This window comes from Rhincodon typus, chromosome 9, assembly GCF_021869965.1.
Source record: "Rhincodon typus isolate 14 chromosome 9, sRhiTyp1.1, whole genome shotgun sequence".
In the NCBI taxonomy this organism is placed as follows: domain Eukaryota; kingdom Metazoa; phylum Chordata; class Chondrichthyes; order Orectolobiformes; family Rhincodontidae; genus Rhincodon; species Rhincodon typus.
In genome coordinates, this window is record NC_063340.1 from 3,614,725 (window position 1) to 3,635,054 (window position 20,330).

Genomic DNA, 20,330 nt, shown 5'->3' on the forward strand with positions numbered 1-20,330 from the left:
CAATAGTAATTTTTTTCTGGAGGTACTGTCAAGTTTTTCTTGCATGGATTGCAATTTCTTTTTCACAATTTGTTTATATTAATGCACTACAGCCAAGCTTTTGTACAACTGATCTAATTCCCCAAGATGTTTCAAGTGGTTCAAATCTTCTTGGTATCTTTTATTTTGTTCCTTAAGAGCTCCCAGCTCATTTTGAAACTTCTGATCTTGCATGATGGATTCTTATCAAAGTTTTAACCTTACATTGATCCAGCATATTTTCTCCTGTATAAGCTCCTCTAATAACTGTTCAACCTCTCCAACATTTTCCTTTCCTTTTTGTTTTCTTTGAAGCCTGAATCACTTCCATTTGCAGCTTAAGAGCTTGTTTGGTTTCCCCTCAGACCTGCTTTCATTGTTAGCATTTATTTCTGAAAGCACTTTCTCGTGAGTGATTTTCAGCTCCTTGTTGTGAGTGCTGTGCACCTCCACCTGTTTTTGCAGGTCTGTCATTTGCTGTGGCATTGCTTTGCACTCACTGTGATGTTTCTGTTGCTGCACCTGCTGAGCCTGATCTGTTCTGTGTGCACATTGCTCCAGAACTTCCAGTAAACTGGTAATCATTTCATTGGATTGTGGATACAGACTTTTTGTATTCCTCCTATATCCTGTCCTTCACTTCCAGCTTTTCAATCATCTTTGTTCACTGAACAGAGATGTCCGCTGGTGACTTCATTATCTCAGAAACTGTCAACTCAAGTTTGGATTTATCCTGCACTGGTCAGTCTGCCTTTTCCTCTTGACCATATTTTGGTTCTCTCCACATCAGAGAGCTGAGATTTTAGCTCCACTCAGAAGAGAATAAAGTGGGCTTTTCATCTTTCCTATTGAGATCCACAAGTGTTTCTTGAATAGTCTGCTACAGTTTCAGTTGCATTTCTGATGTTTGAATAATTCTATAGCTTGTAACTAGTGCAAGGTCACAGAACATGCTGTTGTACTAGCAATTGCTCATCCACCGCTGTTTACAATGTAGAACATCTAAGCTATCAAGGAGCAGCATGGTGGCTCAGTGTTTGGCACTGCTGCCTCACAGTGCCAGGAACCTGGGTTCAATTCCAGCCTTGGATGACTGTCTGTGTGGAGTTTGCACATTCTCCCTGTGTCTGCGTGGGTTTCCTCCAGGTGCTCCGGTTTCCTCCCACAGTCCAGGGATGTGCGGGTTAGGTGGCATACCCATGGGAAATGCATGGTTACAGGGATAAGGCAAGGGGTGAGTCAGGGTGGGATGCTCTTTGGAGCATTGGTATGTGCTGAATGGGCCAAATGGCCTGCTTTCACACTGTAGGATTCAATGATTCAAATTGATTGTACTTGCCCTCAAGCATTATTGATCTTACACATGGAATTGGTGACCCATTATATGCTGAAAGCTTTACATTAAATGTTTGGCCATGGCTTCCCAAGTCTGTTGGTGTGTATATTTTTAAAAATTCATTAAAAATTCATTTTTCATTAAAAATATTGACACTTGGCCCTGTGTCTATCTTAGCCAATAATGAATAGTCACCAGTTTTCTTAAAACAAATCATTTGAAGTTTCACAAACACTTTTGATTATGAGTTGACATTGATGTTTTCCATTAGACTGACAGTGTGAAACATGTGTACACCACTCTTTGTTTTATCATGTATTTCATCAGATCCTAGTTTATCGATCACCTCGTGCATACACATCTGGTGGGATAGAAGAGGGTCTTTATGGTTGCTGGATGACTGTCCTCGAGTACAGTCAGTTTGGTTTGGGGCAAGGCTGTGGTATAAGTGGTATAAGTCTTTGATCTAAGTACACTGCCTCTGCCAATGACCTCTTCTGCCACACACCTTACAAAGTTGGTTGAAAGCTTGGCCTTTCCTTGGTGCATACAGAAGGCAGCGCCTTATTCATGTCTTTGTATGTTTAGGTATTCTAGCAATTGGGTCAACTGCTGAGTTCATTCTCAGAACCTGTAAGCTTTGTCAACCAGCAAGGATCACTTCATACCTCCATCCTACAGTAGCTCATTGACACTTTAAGTTTCTAGTTTATCTAGAAAATCTTTCTGGAAAGTTTCCATTGGATGGATGTGATCACCAAATGAACAAATTTTATCTGAAAAGAGCTTTTTTCCCTGCATCTGATCTATGGATTTTGTAGGCTTCTGTCTTAGTAACATAATTCTATTTGATGACTGCAGAAGTTTAATCTGCCTTTAAATTACTCTTCTAATCTGGTCCATATGTTTTGTAGATCTGTTTAGTATTTCAGCTGTCAATCTGGATGTGTTAAATGTATGTAGATCTTCATTCCCAATTGCTAAGCAAAACTTAAGGTCTTTTTCTACCTGCATTGTTCACACCTCAATCTAAACAGCAGAGTTCCGAATTCTGGTTAAATATTTTAAATTCTGTTAGGAGATCTGCTGTGCCCCAATTTAAGCTGGGCTAATTTTGTATATAATTGAATGAAATACCTTTGACCTTTTCTTGCTTGCAATCTATCCAGCACACATCCTGATCACTTGCCTTTCTCATATGAATTAAATTGGCCTCTTGCTAGGGGTTTGTCTGCTTACCAGCAAGCTGTGTATCCATCTCCCTCTGATGCTATAACAATCACAGATATCAAGGGTTGTCTCACGCACTTTGGAATGGGTTATGCCTGTTGACAATGTGTTTCGGCTATGGGTTAACTAGCTTGCTAACTGCTCAAGCTCAATAGGACTCAATGGCACAACGTTTTCCATCACTGTATCAGGAAGGAAGGAATAGAAAGGGTACATTGATAGAATTAGATAAAGTGGGGATGGAGCAAGCTCTTGTGGAACACGTAAAACACGGATTAGAATCTACTGGGACGAGTAATCTGTTTCTGGGCTGTAATCTTGATGTGATTCCATGTGTAGGATGCACATCTCATGATATAAGTGCAAGGATCCAATACTGACACCCACTCTGCATTAGACCAGGTGTTGTATTCTGTCCAGTGATCACAATACTTACACTAATCCAGTGGGAAGGCTTGAGGGAAAATTCTGCTTTAGATCACAGACATTAAAAGATGGAGTAAAATCAATTTCTGTTGGAATAATATGTTGGATGAAGATGAATCAGTTTGTCAGGACAGTGAAGGTGATCAATAACATGGAAATGAAGAGACACTTTTCTCCAAGATGAAACTATCACAACGCAAGGGATGATATTACAAGCTATCCGAAACCTCTTGAGAAAGCCCTAACATAACCCACAACCTGTTGCACATGAGTTTCGACTGTGCGAGCAAACAGATTTTTCCTGTTTTTACCAAAGTAAAATTCTATAAATAAAGGTTTATAATCCTCCGTTTTCTCTTTGTCCAAATCTAAATGGAAACTGGGAGGAGAACTCTCTTGATATATACTTTCAAAAGATTAGTGTGCCGCTGTCAATGCCCACATTTGTTGATCATCCCTAATTGCCCTTGAGAATATTATATTTAAAAATGAGTTATCTTCCACAATGATTTCCCATTGGAATCGATAGATGACATTCAATACATACACGAGCAGATCAATCGAAATCACATTAAAGTCACAGAAATACATCACTCAGGACATTTTCTGTCATTTGATCCCAGTAATGTTGGACTCACTGGATGGTTGTTTGCTCTAAGAATCCAGTCTTGCTTTGGATGCAGAGGAAATGTATTTAAATTGCAAAACCCAGTCCAAACTCTCAGAGAATAATCGATTGAGCAGGGGTTGGGGTGCACCTTTGTAGCATTGGGAAACCTCAATGTGCTGAAAGACGTGACCCAGCTCAACTGAAACAAAGCCCAGAGCCACCTTTCTTTACATTTGTTTTTGGGATTTGTTTTGCAATTGTTGAGTTGCATCAGGTCGCAAGGCCAGAAACAGGTAATTCAATCCAATTGCCCCATGTCAGTATTTATGTTCCAGATAAACATCCCCACCACACCCCACAACCTACATCCTACATTATCTCACCCTGATCAATTTCATGGTAATGTTATGGGATAGTAACCCAGAGGTTCTGCTGTAACTCACGTTCCACTCAGTCTGGAATCAAATTCTCATCTCATTATTAATAACCATAAAACTACTGGATCTTCATAAAAGTCCATCTTGGTTCACTCATGTCCTTTAGGGAAGGAAATCTGCCGAACATATCAGGTCTGACCGACATGTGACTCCAGACCCACAGTGATGTGGCTGACTCTGAAATGGCTAAGAAAGACACTCTGACCCCCACAGCAAGGTAGACAGGGCAATTAGAACTGGGTAATAAATGTTGACCTTCCCAGCAACGTTCACGACAAATGGAAACTGACTTTTGACTCTTCCTCGTGTGTTCACCTACATTCCCTGAACATGCCTGTGCTAATGACCTCAACTGTTCATTTTGGTAGCAAGTCCCACATTCTCACCGCTCTCTGGACAAAGTTGTCTTCCCTGAATTCCTGATTGAGTTTTGTTTTTTGTGATTATTATATTTAAAAAGCTCCTAATTTCTGAATTCCCTACAAGTGGAGACATCTTCTTGAAATTGACCTGACCAAACTTCTTCACCTTTATAAAGGCTCCTGTTAAAGTCCCTGCACAGTGGCTTTCTGTTCTAGAGAAACAAGTCCCAGACTTAATTGGTGGCAAATTTTCTCAGTCCTTGTATCACCTTTGTAATTTTTTTTTAACATTTCTCCAATGCCTCCATATCCTGCAGTCATCTCTTTTCCAAAGGGTGATTCAGTTCAAGCATTTGAATGGGAACTCTGCTGATTCCCAATTCATTGAAATGGCCAGCATCAGGATTTTAACAGGGAGAAGATGAAAATAAAAATGGTCAGACTGCCTCCAGAAAATAAGAGCTAAAACTAAAATACAGAGTCATCCGACTGAACCAAAGCAGCTCCCTCGAGATTCCAACTGAATAGTCGAACAGATTACAGACAGGTTGGACTAGTTTAGTTTGGGATCATGTTCAGCCTGGACTGGTTGACCAAAGGGTCTGTTTCCATGCTGTATGACTCTATGACTCTCTGAGCATTGATGGATAGGCTAAGGTGTAATGGAGCCTATGCGGGGCAGTGGTGGGGGTGTGGTGTTGGGGGCTGGGGTGTGGTTCTCACCTATTGGTCGAAGAACCATGTTGGGAACTCCCATCAGATCTTTGGGCCAGGCCTAGTGGAATTGAGTGCCCAGCAAGCATTTAACCTCCCACTGCTGGCCCTTCCGCAAGATTGAGAGCCCTGGGGAGGAGGTAGAAATCTCATTGGCTCTTCATTGGGGTCAGCACTGCAGTAATGTGGGGAGGAGGCTTCTGGCAATGCATATACTGCAGGCTACGCAAAACCAGCACAGACATTATGGGCCAAATGGCCTCCTTTTTCTCCAATACAATTTGTGGTTCCGTGAGGCCTAGGATTAATCATAGAACACCTACAATGTGCTAAGAGGCTATTCAGCCCAGCGAGTTCACACCGACCCTCCAAAGAGCATCCCACCTAGACAAAGCCCCCCTACTCTATCCCTGTAACCCTGCATTCCCTATGGCCAACCCACCTAGCCTGCACACCCCTGGACCCTAAGGGGCAATTTAGTATGTCCAATCCACCCTAACCTGCACATCTTTGGACTGTGGGAGGAAATTGGAGCATCTGGAGGGACGGGGAGAATGTGCAAACTCCACACAGACAGTTGCCCAAGGTTGGAACCGAACCCAGGTCCCTGGCACTGTGAGACAGCAGTGCTAACCACTGAGTCACCGTATTCAGTGATCAAGCCAAAAGCAAGGGAGAATGGGAGGGAGGGAGGGAGTTGGGGGAGTGGGGGGGATGCAATCGTATTGGAGGTCCCACACCCAGTGTCAACTCTCCTGATTGGGTACTAGGTGCCCTTGAAAGGGAGAACCCACCCCTCTCACCAAAACAGAAAGTCATCAGAAAACATGCCAAGGTTTGCCAGGCAACTTCCAAAGCACAAGCCACTCTCATATTATTCCTGATCCAATAGGAGAGCCCAGTGGCCTTGGAACAGCCAGCATCAATGCACCTAATAATAAATTAATCAATAGCACCCAGCCCCAAGTGTTCTAGTCTCCCCCACTGGGTCCCCTCCTACCTCCAAAGTAGTCAGGGGAGATTTCCCCAGCAGAGGGAGACTGCCACGGGACCTCATTTCTGATTCACGGCCATGTTTTCCATTGCAGAGGGCTGTTTTAAATGCTGCCTGTTTTATTTTAAGTGCTAATGTGATCAGAACATTTTGTTTTGTCTATTATTCATCGTAAATTTGCTAATGAGCTGATTGTCTATTCAGGGAAACATTAAAACCTTAGGCTCTTGGGGAAATAGGACTTTGTGGAAATATAATTTTTTGGAAGTTGTTTAAAAAGTTTATTGATTCTTGCAAGTGCAGTAACAATATAATTGAAATCTTGGTATTGATATTTTCTCTCCAGTGTAAAGCAATATTGATACTTTAAATGAAACATCACCCCTTTGTAACTCCAAGGTGCTTGTTTGCAAATCTCTGTAAGATAGGAACAAAGAAATATTTTGTCAATTCCTTGTCATAGAACAAAAATCATTGCATGCAAAATACCAATTCGATTGCGGCTTGTATGTGCTTCTGATTTAGTTAACATTCTTCGGGCATGAATGGGTCAGAATTTACCCAGAACTTGACAGCTGTATGCATTGTGCGTAGAAACCTGAACTAATAATGAGGAAAAGGTGCATCCAGTTCTTAACCCTTAATATTCAATGGCTTTGCGATTGATAAGTCCCCAAATATTAACATCTCAGGGGTTACCATTGGCTAGAAACTGCATTGCATTAGCCAAAAAATACTGTGGCTATAAGAACAGGTCAGAGGCTGGGAATCCTGCAGCAAGTAACTCACCTCCTGATTTAGCAAAACCTATCCACCATGTATAAAACACAAGTCAGGAGTGTGATGGAATACTCCCCAGTTGCCTGGATGGGCGCAGCTCCACCAACATACAAGAAGCTTGATATCATCCAGGACAAAGCAGCCCACTAGATTAGCACAACATCCACAAACATCCACTCCCTCCACCACCTACACTCAGTAGCAGCAGTGTGTACTATCTACAAGATGTACTGCAGAAATTCACCAATCCTGAGAATTCCTCAGTCAGCACCTTTCAAACCCACAACCACTATTATCTAGAATGACCAGGGCAGCAAATAAATGGGAACACCATCCCCTGCAAGTTCCCCTCTATCAGGCTTGGAAATATATCACCATTCTTTGCTTTATTTTGGAAATGTATCACTATTCCTTCAGTGTTGCAAGGTCAAAACTCTGGAATTCCTCCCCTAACAATGTTGTGGGGGATTCCTACAGCACACAGACTGAAGGCAGCTCACCACCACCTTGTCAAAGGTAGTTGGGGATGGGCAATAAATACTAACCCAGCCAGCACCGCTGACATCCCATGAGCAAACATCATGGCTGGCTCGATGGTTGCATGGCTTCACTGTTTAGAATTGTGCAAATGACAGCTCAGGATTCTTCTGAATGAAGTTTTGGATTCACAGCATAAACATTATCTCATATTCCCACGACAAGTAAGGGCTGCTGTATCATGGGGTGTGATGATCCTGTTAATACTGTGGTCCTGACAGGGAACAGTGGAGACACATTCCTGGGGGTAGAAGAAGGATTCAAGCCCAGGGCCCCAGACCATTTGTGCTAGCCTCTGGATTACTAGCCCAATCACATTAGTTCTAAACCACCATCTCCCCTAACCACCCAGTGGTGAGTTTACGCAGGCAATTTCGACTTTAGATGCAGACACTGAAAGTTAAATTGGAATGTTAGAGTAGTTGTTTGGTCGTACAGGAATTGCGTATTGTCAAAAACATTCATCTTCCACACATCAGGACAGTTTGCGAGAATACCAATACAAAGGGAAAACGACATTTTTTTTTGATGTGTTCATAAATGTGGGTGTCACTGACTAAGCCAGTGCTTGTTATCCATTCCTCATTGCCCTGGGGAAAGTGATGATGCCTTTTTGCCATACTGCAGTCTTTGGGGTACAGATACATCCAAAGAACAGAAGGGAATTCCAGGTTTTTAATCCAGCAACTACGTAGGAACAGCAAAGGGGTTCTAGGTCAGGATAGTGTTTGGCTTGGAGGACAACTTGCATTTAGTGGTGTATCCAAGTGTTTTTATTGCTCTTTGCCCTTCTAGATGGTAGAGGCTGTGATTTGCAAAGATCTTTGGTGAGTTATTTCAATACTTCACTGTAAATTGGCAGTGGAGGGGCTTAATGTTGTAAGTGACGAATGGGATGCCAATCAAGTGGGCTGCTTTCTCATTTATACTGTATGAGAGGAGAATGCTGATTGGTTGGCAAGTGGACTGTGATTGGAAGGCATGTTCCCATGGAGAATGCACCAATTCATGATGGCTGATAGTTAATTGCCAATCATCATATACGTTTTAAACCGGACAGTTTGATTTTGATTGGTTGAGGAAATACCTCGAGAAATTAAAGAATGATTGTCGCCTCTTTTGTTGCATTGAAATGAGCATTTCTTTGGCTTTTCTTGCAAATTATTCTGATAAGTGTACGACAATAAATTTCAACAAAACGTGTTGTTCCTTTTTCAGCAATATTCAAATATAAAAGCAATGTAAAGAATGGATTTGGCCTCTAAGCCTGTTTTCAGATAGGCAACCGTGATGGTGTGAATGCTGACGGGCTAGTCAATTGGCAGATGATTGTAAATGAGTGCCAAGGATAGCATGCTGGTTTTATTTAGATCATTCAATATTCCAAGTTGGCTTCTGAGCTAACATCACAAAGATACTTAAAACAGAAACAAAAACAGAAATTGCTGGAAAAGCTCAGCAAGTCTGGCAGCATCTCTGGAGAGAAATCAGAGTTAATGTTTCGGGTCCAGTGACCCTTCTACGGAACTCATGCGGGGTGTGTCTGAGCCACAGGAATGTGATGTGGCTGTGGAAACAGGTTTTAGCAAATACCTGGTCAAACATCGGGAGTGACAATGAAATTAATGACAGTAGACAAGAAAAAAGATTGAAGTGGAAATCCTGTCAGAGAGAGGAGCAGAACTCCTTCAAGGCGGGCATGGAAGAGATGTGGCAGTGAGTTAAATACTAAATAAAAATTGAAAGAACTACAGATACTGGAAATCAGAAACAAAAACGGAAGTTGCTGGAAAAGCTCAGCAGGTCTGGCAGCATCTGTGGAAAGAAATCAGAGTTAACGTTTCGGGTCCAGTAACCCTTCGTCAGATTTTTTTTATTCATTAATGGGATGAGGGTATCGCTGGCTAAACAGCATTTATTGCCCATCCCTAATTGCCCAGAGGGCAGTTAAGGGTTAACCAACCACATTGCTTGTGGGTCTGGAGTCACATGTAGGCCAGACCAGGTAAGGATGGCAGTTTCCTTCCCTAAAGAGCATTAGTGAACCAGTTGGGTTTTTCTGACAATCAGCAATGGATTCATGGTCATCATTAGACTCTTAATTCCAGATATTTATTGAATTCAAATTCCACCATCTGCCGTGGTGAGATTTGAACCCAAGTCCCCAGAATGTTATCTGGATCTCTGGAATATTAGTCCAGCAATAATATGACCAGGCCATTGCATCTCCTGATACTTAAAATGGAACATGATATGAAGCTGCAAAAGCAGGCAGATCACTGAAAGATCGGTCAAGACTTTGAGTTGAGTCTTTATTGAGAAGAGTGGAGTAGGGAGCTGGAAGGGTTGGCAGGCGAAGGATTGGGGGCAATTGGCTTTCAGGGTCATGGTAATAGTGGAGCGATTAAAATGAGGGATGCTTAATACAGAGTTGGTACATTGCTGAGGGCCCTGGTATTTTGTATGCAGGAACATATTTTCCCAATTCTCCCTGAAAATCTCCCACTTCAACTTTAACATGGGAGCGGATTAACGGTTGGTGTGCCTGCTCCAGTTATCTGCCTTGTCAGATATTTAGAAACAGCCTATCCTCTTGTGTATAATGCCACAAAAGATTACGCCTTGATCTATTCCTTTTTTGCGGTAAGATCTTCAGATTACTCATGATCGCTTCAATGATTCTTTGGTCATTAACTAATTAGGGCTCCAATTTCAGTTGCCTGATGTCTCAGTTGCTCTGGGTCCCAGTTACACTGTACTAATTGCACATTTAATGTTAAAAAGTATTAATTGCGTAGTTTTAAATATGTGATTGAGGGTATAAAGACTTTGTTCCACGATAAACATTAAAAATGTTTGGGAAGCAATTTGCCGCTTTGTAATACACTTAAAGCAAAAATGAATAAAACTTTTAATGAGCGACATTAGCAGGAAATGAAACCTCCAGGGAAGTCAGCTGTTAAGGGGTTAATGTTCTGGAACTAAACAGTGCAATAATCAGAAGCATATGGACCCTGGTGTGCAGCTAATCCAAACTCTTTCCGTTATCAGGGAATGCATCAAATTGGAAAGGGGTTTTTTTTCCCCCTCTGCCGACAGGTTGCCCCTCAGAGTGATTAAGATGATTGATGAACTCAACTGACATAGGTAAGGAATGATCAAAAAAAAGCCACAACATCTGCTAATTCCACATGGCCCTGTAATACTGAACACCAGGGTAGACAGGAAAGGTCACATTGCCATTGTCTATCCTGAAGCACACTTACAAATGATTGGAATAAACCCACAGATATACACATTTACACACATTCACTTGCACAATCACACACACACACACTTGCATGCAAGCACACTTGTACACGCTCACTTGCGCACTCACATTTCTATATACATGTTCACAAACATTTGCACACGCTCACACATGTGCGAACACACTTGTACATGCATGTACACGTACACACGCAGATATACATATGCACACATGTACACACTCACCTGTACTCAATAGAAATGTAGTTATCTGACAACCTCAATTTGTTTCCAAACGTTACTGCATTTTAAAATTAAAAATTTAGAATACTGATTTAAACAAATATTTATCACTTCGAAAGAAAATGCTACACGGGATAATGTCAATGACAAACAAAGCCAATTAACTTTGAGAAATTAGTCATTGTTAGAGCCTATGGTAGCATCAGTTAGCAACAAAACGCATATTGTGTCACAGAATGTTGTGGGTTACATTTTCAAATTACATGCATGCATCGTCTTCCAGGCAAAAGCAAAACTTATTAAACAAAACAAAAGTTTTAATTCCTGCAACCTGAATTCTGAATAGGTACATTAGTTAGGATGAAAAGGAATCTGTTTTGGGTAACTCTATCACTAATCGACTGAAACTGAAATCAGATTATTTCCCATGTCCAGAGTGAACCTTCAGTGAGCTTTGCTTCTCATCACTAAGCTAGGATCAAATTTGCCACACGATTATTAAGCAAAGCAGGACAGATTACTTAAAGCAAAAGGGAGGGGACAGGTTATTCTTTTGAACGGTATCTTTTGGCCAATTAACACAATGTCGGCCATTTGAAAATATCTCTAGGCAGAGTTAATGTGACCCATGATTTAAGCTATCACATGTCACAGACGTAGCCCTGCATATTATATTACAGACAATGGACTCATCACCAAAGTAACCATACCAGTCAAAGGCGTTTACAGATGGTCTCCTTATACTCACGCACAGATTTGCAACCTTGGGCTAATGATTTTCCCTGATGGCAGGGCGATTGCGGATCCATTTCTAATCATAAAGTGAGAATGACCCTTCAAACCCGAGGCAGCCTCAAAGGCAGGCTCATACACTGAGGTCAGTCTTTGACTTTGAGTTCATGTGTGCATAGCCTTTACGGGCTGTGAACTGGAAAGAAGACAGAGTCAAAACCAGGATGTCTGCTGCTCTCCGAGAGGATACTTATCCCTAGCCAGTGCAATCCATCTTAAGGGTCAGATAATTCATCATAGATAAAAGAGAATTGGGACATCACTGTTGATTTTAACAAGAGTGCATTCAATAGACAAAAAAGTGGCTAGATTGAGTGACTTTAGTTTCCAGTCAATGAATAGGACACTGTCCATTTAGAGACATTAAAGATATTATTAAGAATGAAAAGGAAAATAAAGGGTAAACTAGGTGATGGCATGTCTTGATTCTATCATAGACTATACTGAGCCTGTGTCGTTTCACTGCGGGCATGTTACCATAGTGACAACATCCGCATGATGTCACTTGCAGTACCAAACCTCGGTATTTCTGTTAAATCACAGACAATGCGGCAACAAATTTCGATCAAGGAAACACGATGTACTCCGTGGGTTGTGATAGGTTCAAGTTGAAAACTTCCAGTTTATGAATAAAAGATCGCAAGAATTTGAAGTGAAAACAGGCCATTCAGCCTGTCGAACCTGCTCCACTATCCAATAAGATATTGGCTGATCTGACTGTGGGCTTAACTCCACATTCCTGCCTGTCTGTTCCCCATAACCCTTGACACCAAAAATCAATCTAACTTGGCCTTAAAAATATTCAGTGATTCAGCTGGAGAGGAGAATCCCATAGTCTAACGAATGTCCGAGAGTAAACAAATCTTTCCCAAATCTGTATTAAATGGGTAATCCCCTTTTTGTTAAATGGTGTCCCCTAGTTCTAGTCTCTTCCACAAGAAGAAACACCCTTTCAGCATTCGGCCTGTCCAATCCTAATATTGCCTTATAAAAACCAAAAGAACTGCAGATGCTGTAAATCAGGAACAAAAACAGAAGTTGCTGGAAAAGCTCAGCAGGTCTGGCAGCATCTGTGAAGGAAAAAAAAACAAGAGTTAACATTTCGGGTCCGGTGATCCTGTGTCCCAAGGAAGGGTCACTGGACTCGAAACATTAACTCTGTTTTTTCCAAATATTGCCTTTGATGTTTCGAAAAGATTACCACTCAATTTTCAAAGCTCCAAGGATGTGGGCCCAGCCTGCCCAAGCTTTCCTCATAGGAAATGCCATTCATCACAGGAATGAGGCAGAGATTGGGTTCACTAATTTCCTCTCTGACCTGTGCTGCCTTTAAGGATCTTTGCTGATTTAGCGAAACAAAATTAATCCATGTTCTTACACGTGGAGCATTGAACATAGAAGCATACAACCATTGGAGGCAGTCAGAAAAGGTCCATGAAGTAGATTCCAGGTATAGAGGAACTGTATTGCAAGGATAGGTTGACTAGGTTGGGCTTATACTCATTGGCTTTGAGAAGAAAGAGAGGCAAACTTATTGTAACATTCAAGGTCCTTAGATTGTTCATCAGAGCTGTGCTTATTATCCCTTGTGTGAAGGTCTAGGACCAGAGAGCATCATCTCAGGGTAAGGGGTCATTCATTTAAAGAAGAGATGAGGACGTGGAATTCTTTATCGCAGAAGGCTATCGAGGTTGGGTTGTTAAGTATCCTCAAGGCTGAGATAGACAGATTTTTAATCAGTAAGGGAATCAAGGGTTTTGGGGAACAGTTAGGAAAGTGGAGTTGAGGATTATCAGATGAGCCATGATCTCACTGAAAGGCAGAGTAGACTCCATGGGCTGAATAGCCTACTTCTGCTCATAGTTTTATGGTATCACAGGATGACATTGGGACTGATGACAAGGCTGCAACAACAAAAACAATAGCTACTTGCATTTCCCTCAGGCCTTCCAATATAGTTAAACATCCCAAAGTGCTTCAAAAAAGTTTTATCTATCATCAGTTGACACCAAAACACAGAATGAGATAGGAGAAAATTACTGCGGATGCTGGAATCTGTACTGAAAACAAAAAAATCCTGGAGATCACAACGGATCAGGCAGCATCCATGAAGAGGGAGCAAGCTAACGTTTTGAGTCTAGATGACTCTTCATCTGAGCTGACGTGAGGTGTGGAGGGGGCAGCATTTACGCAATAGTGGGGGTGGAGTGCTGGGGGTGAAAGGGTTCTGATAGTGCAGATTAAGTGATTGGAATGTGAGAAAAGCAGAACAATGTGTCAAGCTAGATGGTCAAAATCATGGTCAAAGAGTTGACTGTTAAGAACCATCTCCCAAGAAGAAAGAGAGGTTTGAAAAGAGAATTCGGGATCTTAGGCCCCAGGAGGCTGAAGGCGTGGCCACCAGTTTTGGACAGATTAAGAATGGGACCACAGAAGAGACTAGAACTGGATGAAAATAGGTTGCTCTGCAATGTGGCGAGTCTGAAATCACCGAGATCAGGGAGTAGGGTGTGTGGTGGGAGCTGAGGACTCGCAGAGGGATTCAAAATGAAGGATAAGGATTTTAAAATGGAGGTTGTACCCTACTGGATGTCAGTGTAGGTCAGTAATGATTGTTCAGTACAATTCTATTGCAACTGAGAACTTTTATCTAGACATATTGTATATATCAGGGGTTCTTTTTGCATGAAATACTTTACCATCAGTGGTTAACAAGGTGCAGGCTGTAACGTGACTGAAAAGGGATCTTAAACAGAGTCCAAAACAAGGGTGGGTAAGAGCAAAGGAAAAGTACAGGGGAAAATGATTAGCGTGGGTGGCCCAAATTATCCACCTATAAGCAGTGCAACATTTAAACGATCATTAGGGTTCAGTTTTGAATAGCACAAATTATACACTGCCAAATGTATAGGTTTGTAAGATTCCTGAATTCATTTTATGGAACAATGTTTTTAAAAAATCACAAGGATGTAAATAACTTGCTGAGAGCTAGTAAACAGGAGATTAATTCCATTCCAGAACCAGGGCTCACAGTCTAAGGATACAGAGTAGGACATTTAGGGCTGAGATGAGAAGGAATTTCTTCACTCAGAAAGTGTGGAGCCTGTGGAATTCTGTGCTACAAAAAGCGGTTGAGACCAAAACATTGAATGTTTTCAAGAAGAAGTTAGATATAGTTCTTGGGGCTAGAGGGATCAAAGGGTGTGAGGAGAAAGGGGAACAAGAGACTGAGTTAGGTGGTCAGCCATGATCGTATTGAGTGGCAGAGTAGGATCTAAAGGCCAGACGCCCTACTGTCGCTCCTATTTCTCTGTTTCTATGTCTAGAACCTATCACTGAGAATCAAAACGTACAAATAGATTTCTCTCAAATCAATTATCTCCTCATTTTATAAGTTGCCAGAGAAGATGGATGCTCTCTGAATCCAGTTCCTATTTTACCTTTATTTTTCATCCAGCTCTCTGTTTGAATCTAAACTATGGGATCAAATGTTTACACATCCAGTTTTCTGACTTACACCCACAAAGTTGAATCTTCCACAAAGTTCGCAGCTTTGCCCCTCAATCTCTTGATCTCTTTACTGTAGACATAGTGAATCTTCTAATAAAAACTGAAAGAACTGCAGATGCTGTAAATCTTTTCGTTCCTGATAGAGAATCTTCTGGTCTCTTTCTCCAAGGCCTTCTTGTCTTTAATCCACAGAAAACCTGGCACTTAGCTCCAACTCCCTGCATTAACATGAACAGGAGACCAAAAAGAAAGAGAGACTCGATCGTCCTAGGGATGTTTTGCTTAAGCAGAGAAGACTGGGAGGGATCTGACTGAGGTGTACAAAGTTCTGAGAGGCCTGGACGATGTAGACAGGGAGAAACTTTTCCCGTACTAGAGGGGTCAACTCCTTGATGATGTTCCCCAATACCCTAGCCCCTATTCAGACCCAGAGCACTGATCAGATCAGACCCTGGAGAAGAAATGTACCTTATGATGTGCTAGCCTAGGAACAAGGAGAGGTACGCACAATTTTACCCTCTGGAAATGTGCTGAAAACCTATGATGATCAGAAATGACTTACCCCCACTGTCTCCCACAAGTTCAGCTTCATCAGCGGTCATATCACAATTGCCTTTTTGACTGTTACAAGAGACCTCTAAGACAAGTTGCACATGGCTGATAATGATCACACAGAGAGCTTTCCTTACACTGTCTCAAAGCCCCTTACATCACCAGGGAACATAAGAGTAGCTGTAGACCATTTGGGCCACCACACCTAGGCTCTACCTCTCAAACAGATTAGGGCTGATTATCTCCGTGCCTACTATTTTCCTGACTATCCCCATACCTCTCTATGTTTTTGATGTCTCGGAATCTATCCGATTTCTGTCTTGAACACACTCAATGCCTGAGCTTTCACAGACTTCTGGCGTAGAGACTTCTACAGTTTCACTGGCCTCTGAGTGAAGAAATTCCTCCCCATCTCAGTCTTAAATGGCTTGCCCCTTATTCTGAAACTGTGTCCTCCAATCGCAGATGCCCCCAGCCAGCACAAACCATCCTGTCCTCACTACCGCGATGACCCCACGTAATTAGAAGTTTCAAGACTCCCCCCCACGAGATACTTCCAGCCTATGACATGCTATTCATAGGTATTATTACTGTTGACACACTTCCTGGCCTATTATAATGACAGATTTTTTTTGCTCATGTTATTGCCTGTATGCTGAATTTAGGAATGCATTTTTGCATAAGTGTTTCCTTGCACAGTGAATTGACTATGTTTTGCTTTCTACATTTTTATTCCCTTAACCCCCTTGTTCCCACTAAGATCAAGGCAGCAGTGATCACTCTGTCTCAATATATCATTTTTAATTTTTATTATTTTGTGGTATATGAGTGTGGCAAGGCCAGTGTTTGTCATCCGTCCCTAATCGCTCTTGAGCTGAGTGACTTATTAATCAAAGTCAGAAGGTGTTTTAAGAGTCACCTACATTGCTGTGGGTCTGGAGTCACATGTAGGCCAGACCAGGTAAGGACAGCAGATTTCCTCCTCTACAGGGCATGAGCAGAACAAGATTGGTTGTTACGACAATCACTGATAGTTTCATGGCAACCACCAATTCTGGATTTAGCAACTGAATTTAAATTCCACCTACTGCCATGATTGGGTTTGAACTGATAGCATTAGCCTGGTCCTCTGGGTCTCTGGCCCAATGATATCACCAGATCCCTGTAAATATTCAGGATCATTTTGCAGGATTTGGTGCTAACTCATTTTTCAATTGCATTTGCTTCCAGATGGTAGCTATCCCTCATTGTGCCATTCACACCTCTCAAGCCACATGGTTTGTTTCTTCCCCTGTCCCACTTTGTTGGTCCTGGATTGCCAACACTTTAATGATCTTTCAACCAATCACGGGCCATCCATTCTGCTCCTCTTCTGCCCATGATGTTATGATGTCAAATTAAACTTAACCCTTCTGCCTGCCCGTGGACCATATCCCTCCATTCCCTGCATATTCATGTGCTTATCTAAAAGTCCCTTAAATGCCCCTCTTGTATCTGCCTCCACCACCACCCCTGGCAGCATGTTCCAGACTCCTACCACTCTTTGTGTAAAAATCTTGCCCTTCACTTCTCCTTTGAACTTTCCCCCTTCACCTTAAATGCATGCCCCCTAGTATTAGACATTTCAACTCTGGGAAAGAGATTCTGACTGTCAACTCTATCTATGCATCTCATAATTTTATAAACTTCTATCAAGTCTCCCCCAGCCTTCGTCGCTCCAGAGAAAACAACTTGAGTTTTCCTAGCCTCTCCTTATAGCTCATACCCTCTAATCCAGGCAGCATCCTGGTAAACCTCTTCTGCACCCTGTCCAAAGCCTCCACATCCTTCCTGTTATGGGGCAGCCAGAATTGAATGGAATGCTCTAAAAGTCTGGCCTAACCAAAATCTTATAAAGCTGCAACCTGTTTGCTTATCGCACAGGACAGTTCTAATTTTGCAGTTCAGGTCCAGGAGACATCATAATTTTGAGAAGGATATTAGGTGGACCAATTGGACATGATTTTTTATCTGAGTGATTTGGTAATTTGTGGCTAAATGAGTGTGCTGTAGCTGACATACATGATTAGTGCCATGCTTTGGAACTGGCTCTTCATAGAATCTCCACAGTTTGGAAGCAGGCCATTTGACCCATTGAGTCTACACTGAACCTCTGAAGAGCATCCCCCCCAGACCCACCCCACCCCCCCAACATTTCCCAAGGCTAATCCACCTAGCCTGCACAGTCCCTGGACACTATGGGCAATTTAGCACGGCCAATCCACTCTAGTCTGCACGTCTTTGGACTGTGGGAGGAAACCAGAGCACCCAAAGGAAATCCTCGCAGACACAGGGAGAATGTGCAACCTCTGCACAGAGAGTCACCTGAGGGTGGAATTGAACCCGGGTCCCTGGCGCTGTGAGGCAGCAGTGCTAACCACTGTGCCACCATGTCGCCCCCTAAGCTGCCCTGCCACTCCTCTTAATCACCCTGATCTATCTTCTTTTACGCAATGTCACTGAAAGTGTGATGTACTGATGGGAAAGGCTCTGTAAAATTACCAGGGTAAAATTAGACAGCCTTCCTATCTGTTAAACATTCCCAATCGAGTCTGCTTTTCGTTCCGTGATCCGTCAACCCTCCATCAAACCAGGATGGGTATACCTCGATCCAAACAGGAAGAGGTGAATGTGCCAGTAACTGGACTCAGTAACAAACCTGCAGCACTGCTATAATCTCTCCCAAATTGGGTAAACCTGCTTCCAGCTCAAACCTGGACAACTTGGGGGTGTTTTACACCTGGGAAGAAAGCAGTGCGTGGTCATCAGAGACTAGGATGGTCATCAGAGTGACAATTTATACAATTTTTGAGCTTTCACCTGGGTTGAAGGAGAAACACCCGGGCTCCAGGTATTTGCCAGCCAAGAACCTGTGCACATTTTGAGGGGAATGGATAGAACAGATTGCCTTCCAATTTCCTGCTCTACTTTACCCTGGAAACTGAGGCGCTCAGAGCAGAACTGCAATGAAAGTCACATGCCCACATTTTATAATGTGAGCTTGGCAGGCAAGACCTGTGCTGCCAAATCACAGGCAGATCTGTGTTTCTGCCACAGCTCTCCTGCGCTGTACAACACTGCCATCTCCTGACTGTCCCTACAACCTTCTCACTAATTGTGGAACGAGGAACTATGAAACACAATACACAGCCTCTGTAGGCCCAAGAAAGATCATAGTCATCAGCAAGAGGTGTATGATCCAAACCACACCCCTACATGTCCTATTAGTTTCCAATGTGACACTTTCCATAAGCTTTTCTTTTGTCGTTAGATAAATTGAAAGAAAGTTAAAGATGCAACATAACACATTTTGATATGGACTAGACATGCAAGATATTGCAAGGCATTCCATAGGACTTCAGAAAAGCAGCAGACCATTCTGTCCTGAGAGCCTGTTCTGCCATGATCATGTGGCCTCAACTCCATGGGCTTGTCTGTCAAAAATCCCTCAAACTCTGCCTTGAATAAACTCAATGACCCACTGTGGTGATTATAACAAGGTCAGCCAGGTGTACCTTATAAAATATGAGTTCCCTGATTGGGGCTGTTAATCTGGTCCAATCAAGGAGCCCTGGCTGACAGATAGAAACAGGAGCGTCAGAGGTTATGTTCACGCTGAGAGCTGGCACTGAGGCAGCTGGATCACTGTCAAGGACTTTCCACGTGTAAATAAAGGGTGTCTTAGTGGAGGGATACCGGTCTCTGTGGAGTTATTTCAGTGGCTATGAGACAAAAGCATGCTCCTGAAGAAATTCACTCTGAACAGTCGTTTTTGAGTTGGGGTAAACATTTCTGGCATCATGCCACTATTTGGAAACCTTGACTCACTTGATCCTGCCATTTAAGACTGGGCCCAGAATGTGGAAAGAATGTGTTTTTTTTTCTGGGCAAATGACATTGGGGTAGATGAAAAACAACAAGTAATCCTTCTGACTGCTTGTGGGCTCGTAACTTTTTTTGGTTATTAGGAGCCTAACTTTCCCTGAGGCACCAGATATTAAAACCTTTCAAGAGTTGACAGATTTAGCCAAGGAATATTATGATCCTAAGCTTCTTCTAATTCTGGGATGCTATTGGTTTTACTCAGCAATCTGAGAACCAGGGGAATCCGTATCACGATTTGGGACTAGGTTAAAGCAACTGACAGAGGCATGTGACTTTGATTTAACCCTTAATGAGATGCTGAGAGGAACGTTTGGTATTTGGGATTAATGATGTAGCCGTGCAAAAGGGCCTACCCACTGAAACCCAACTGGACTTCAAACAGGCTCTGCAACTGGCTTTATCATTGGAAAATGCAGCAAGTGGAGCATGTGAGTTGCAGTGTATTCCGATGGAAGTGGATACTCTCGCCAGGCCAACTGAGCTCAAGGAATACCACTTGAGTACAGGCAATGGCATAGCATCACTCAGGACATATCCTGAACGGAGAGAATCTAGGTCACCCCACAGCAAAATCCCAAATCGAAGGCAAGCGTCTGCCAAATGGTTAAAATTTTCT

The 20,330-nt window shown here is 42.4% G+C and overlaps 1 long non-coding RNA gene across 1 annotated transcript in view; it reads right to left on the reverse strand.

The window, feature by feature from the left end:
* Positions 1 to 6,496: 6,496 nt before the first annotated feature.
* LOC125484026 overlaps positions 6,497 to 20,330 on the reverse strand; it is a 74,795-nt gene continuing 60,961 nt past the window's right edge. The window contains exon 3 of the long non-coding RNA XR_007262895.1: positions 6,497 to 6,544. This is a non-coding gene — a long non-coding RNA (uncharacterized LOC125484026). The remainder of the gene's footprint in view (positions 6,545 to 20,330) is intronic.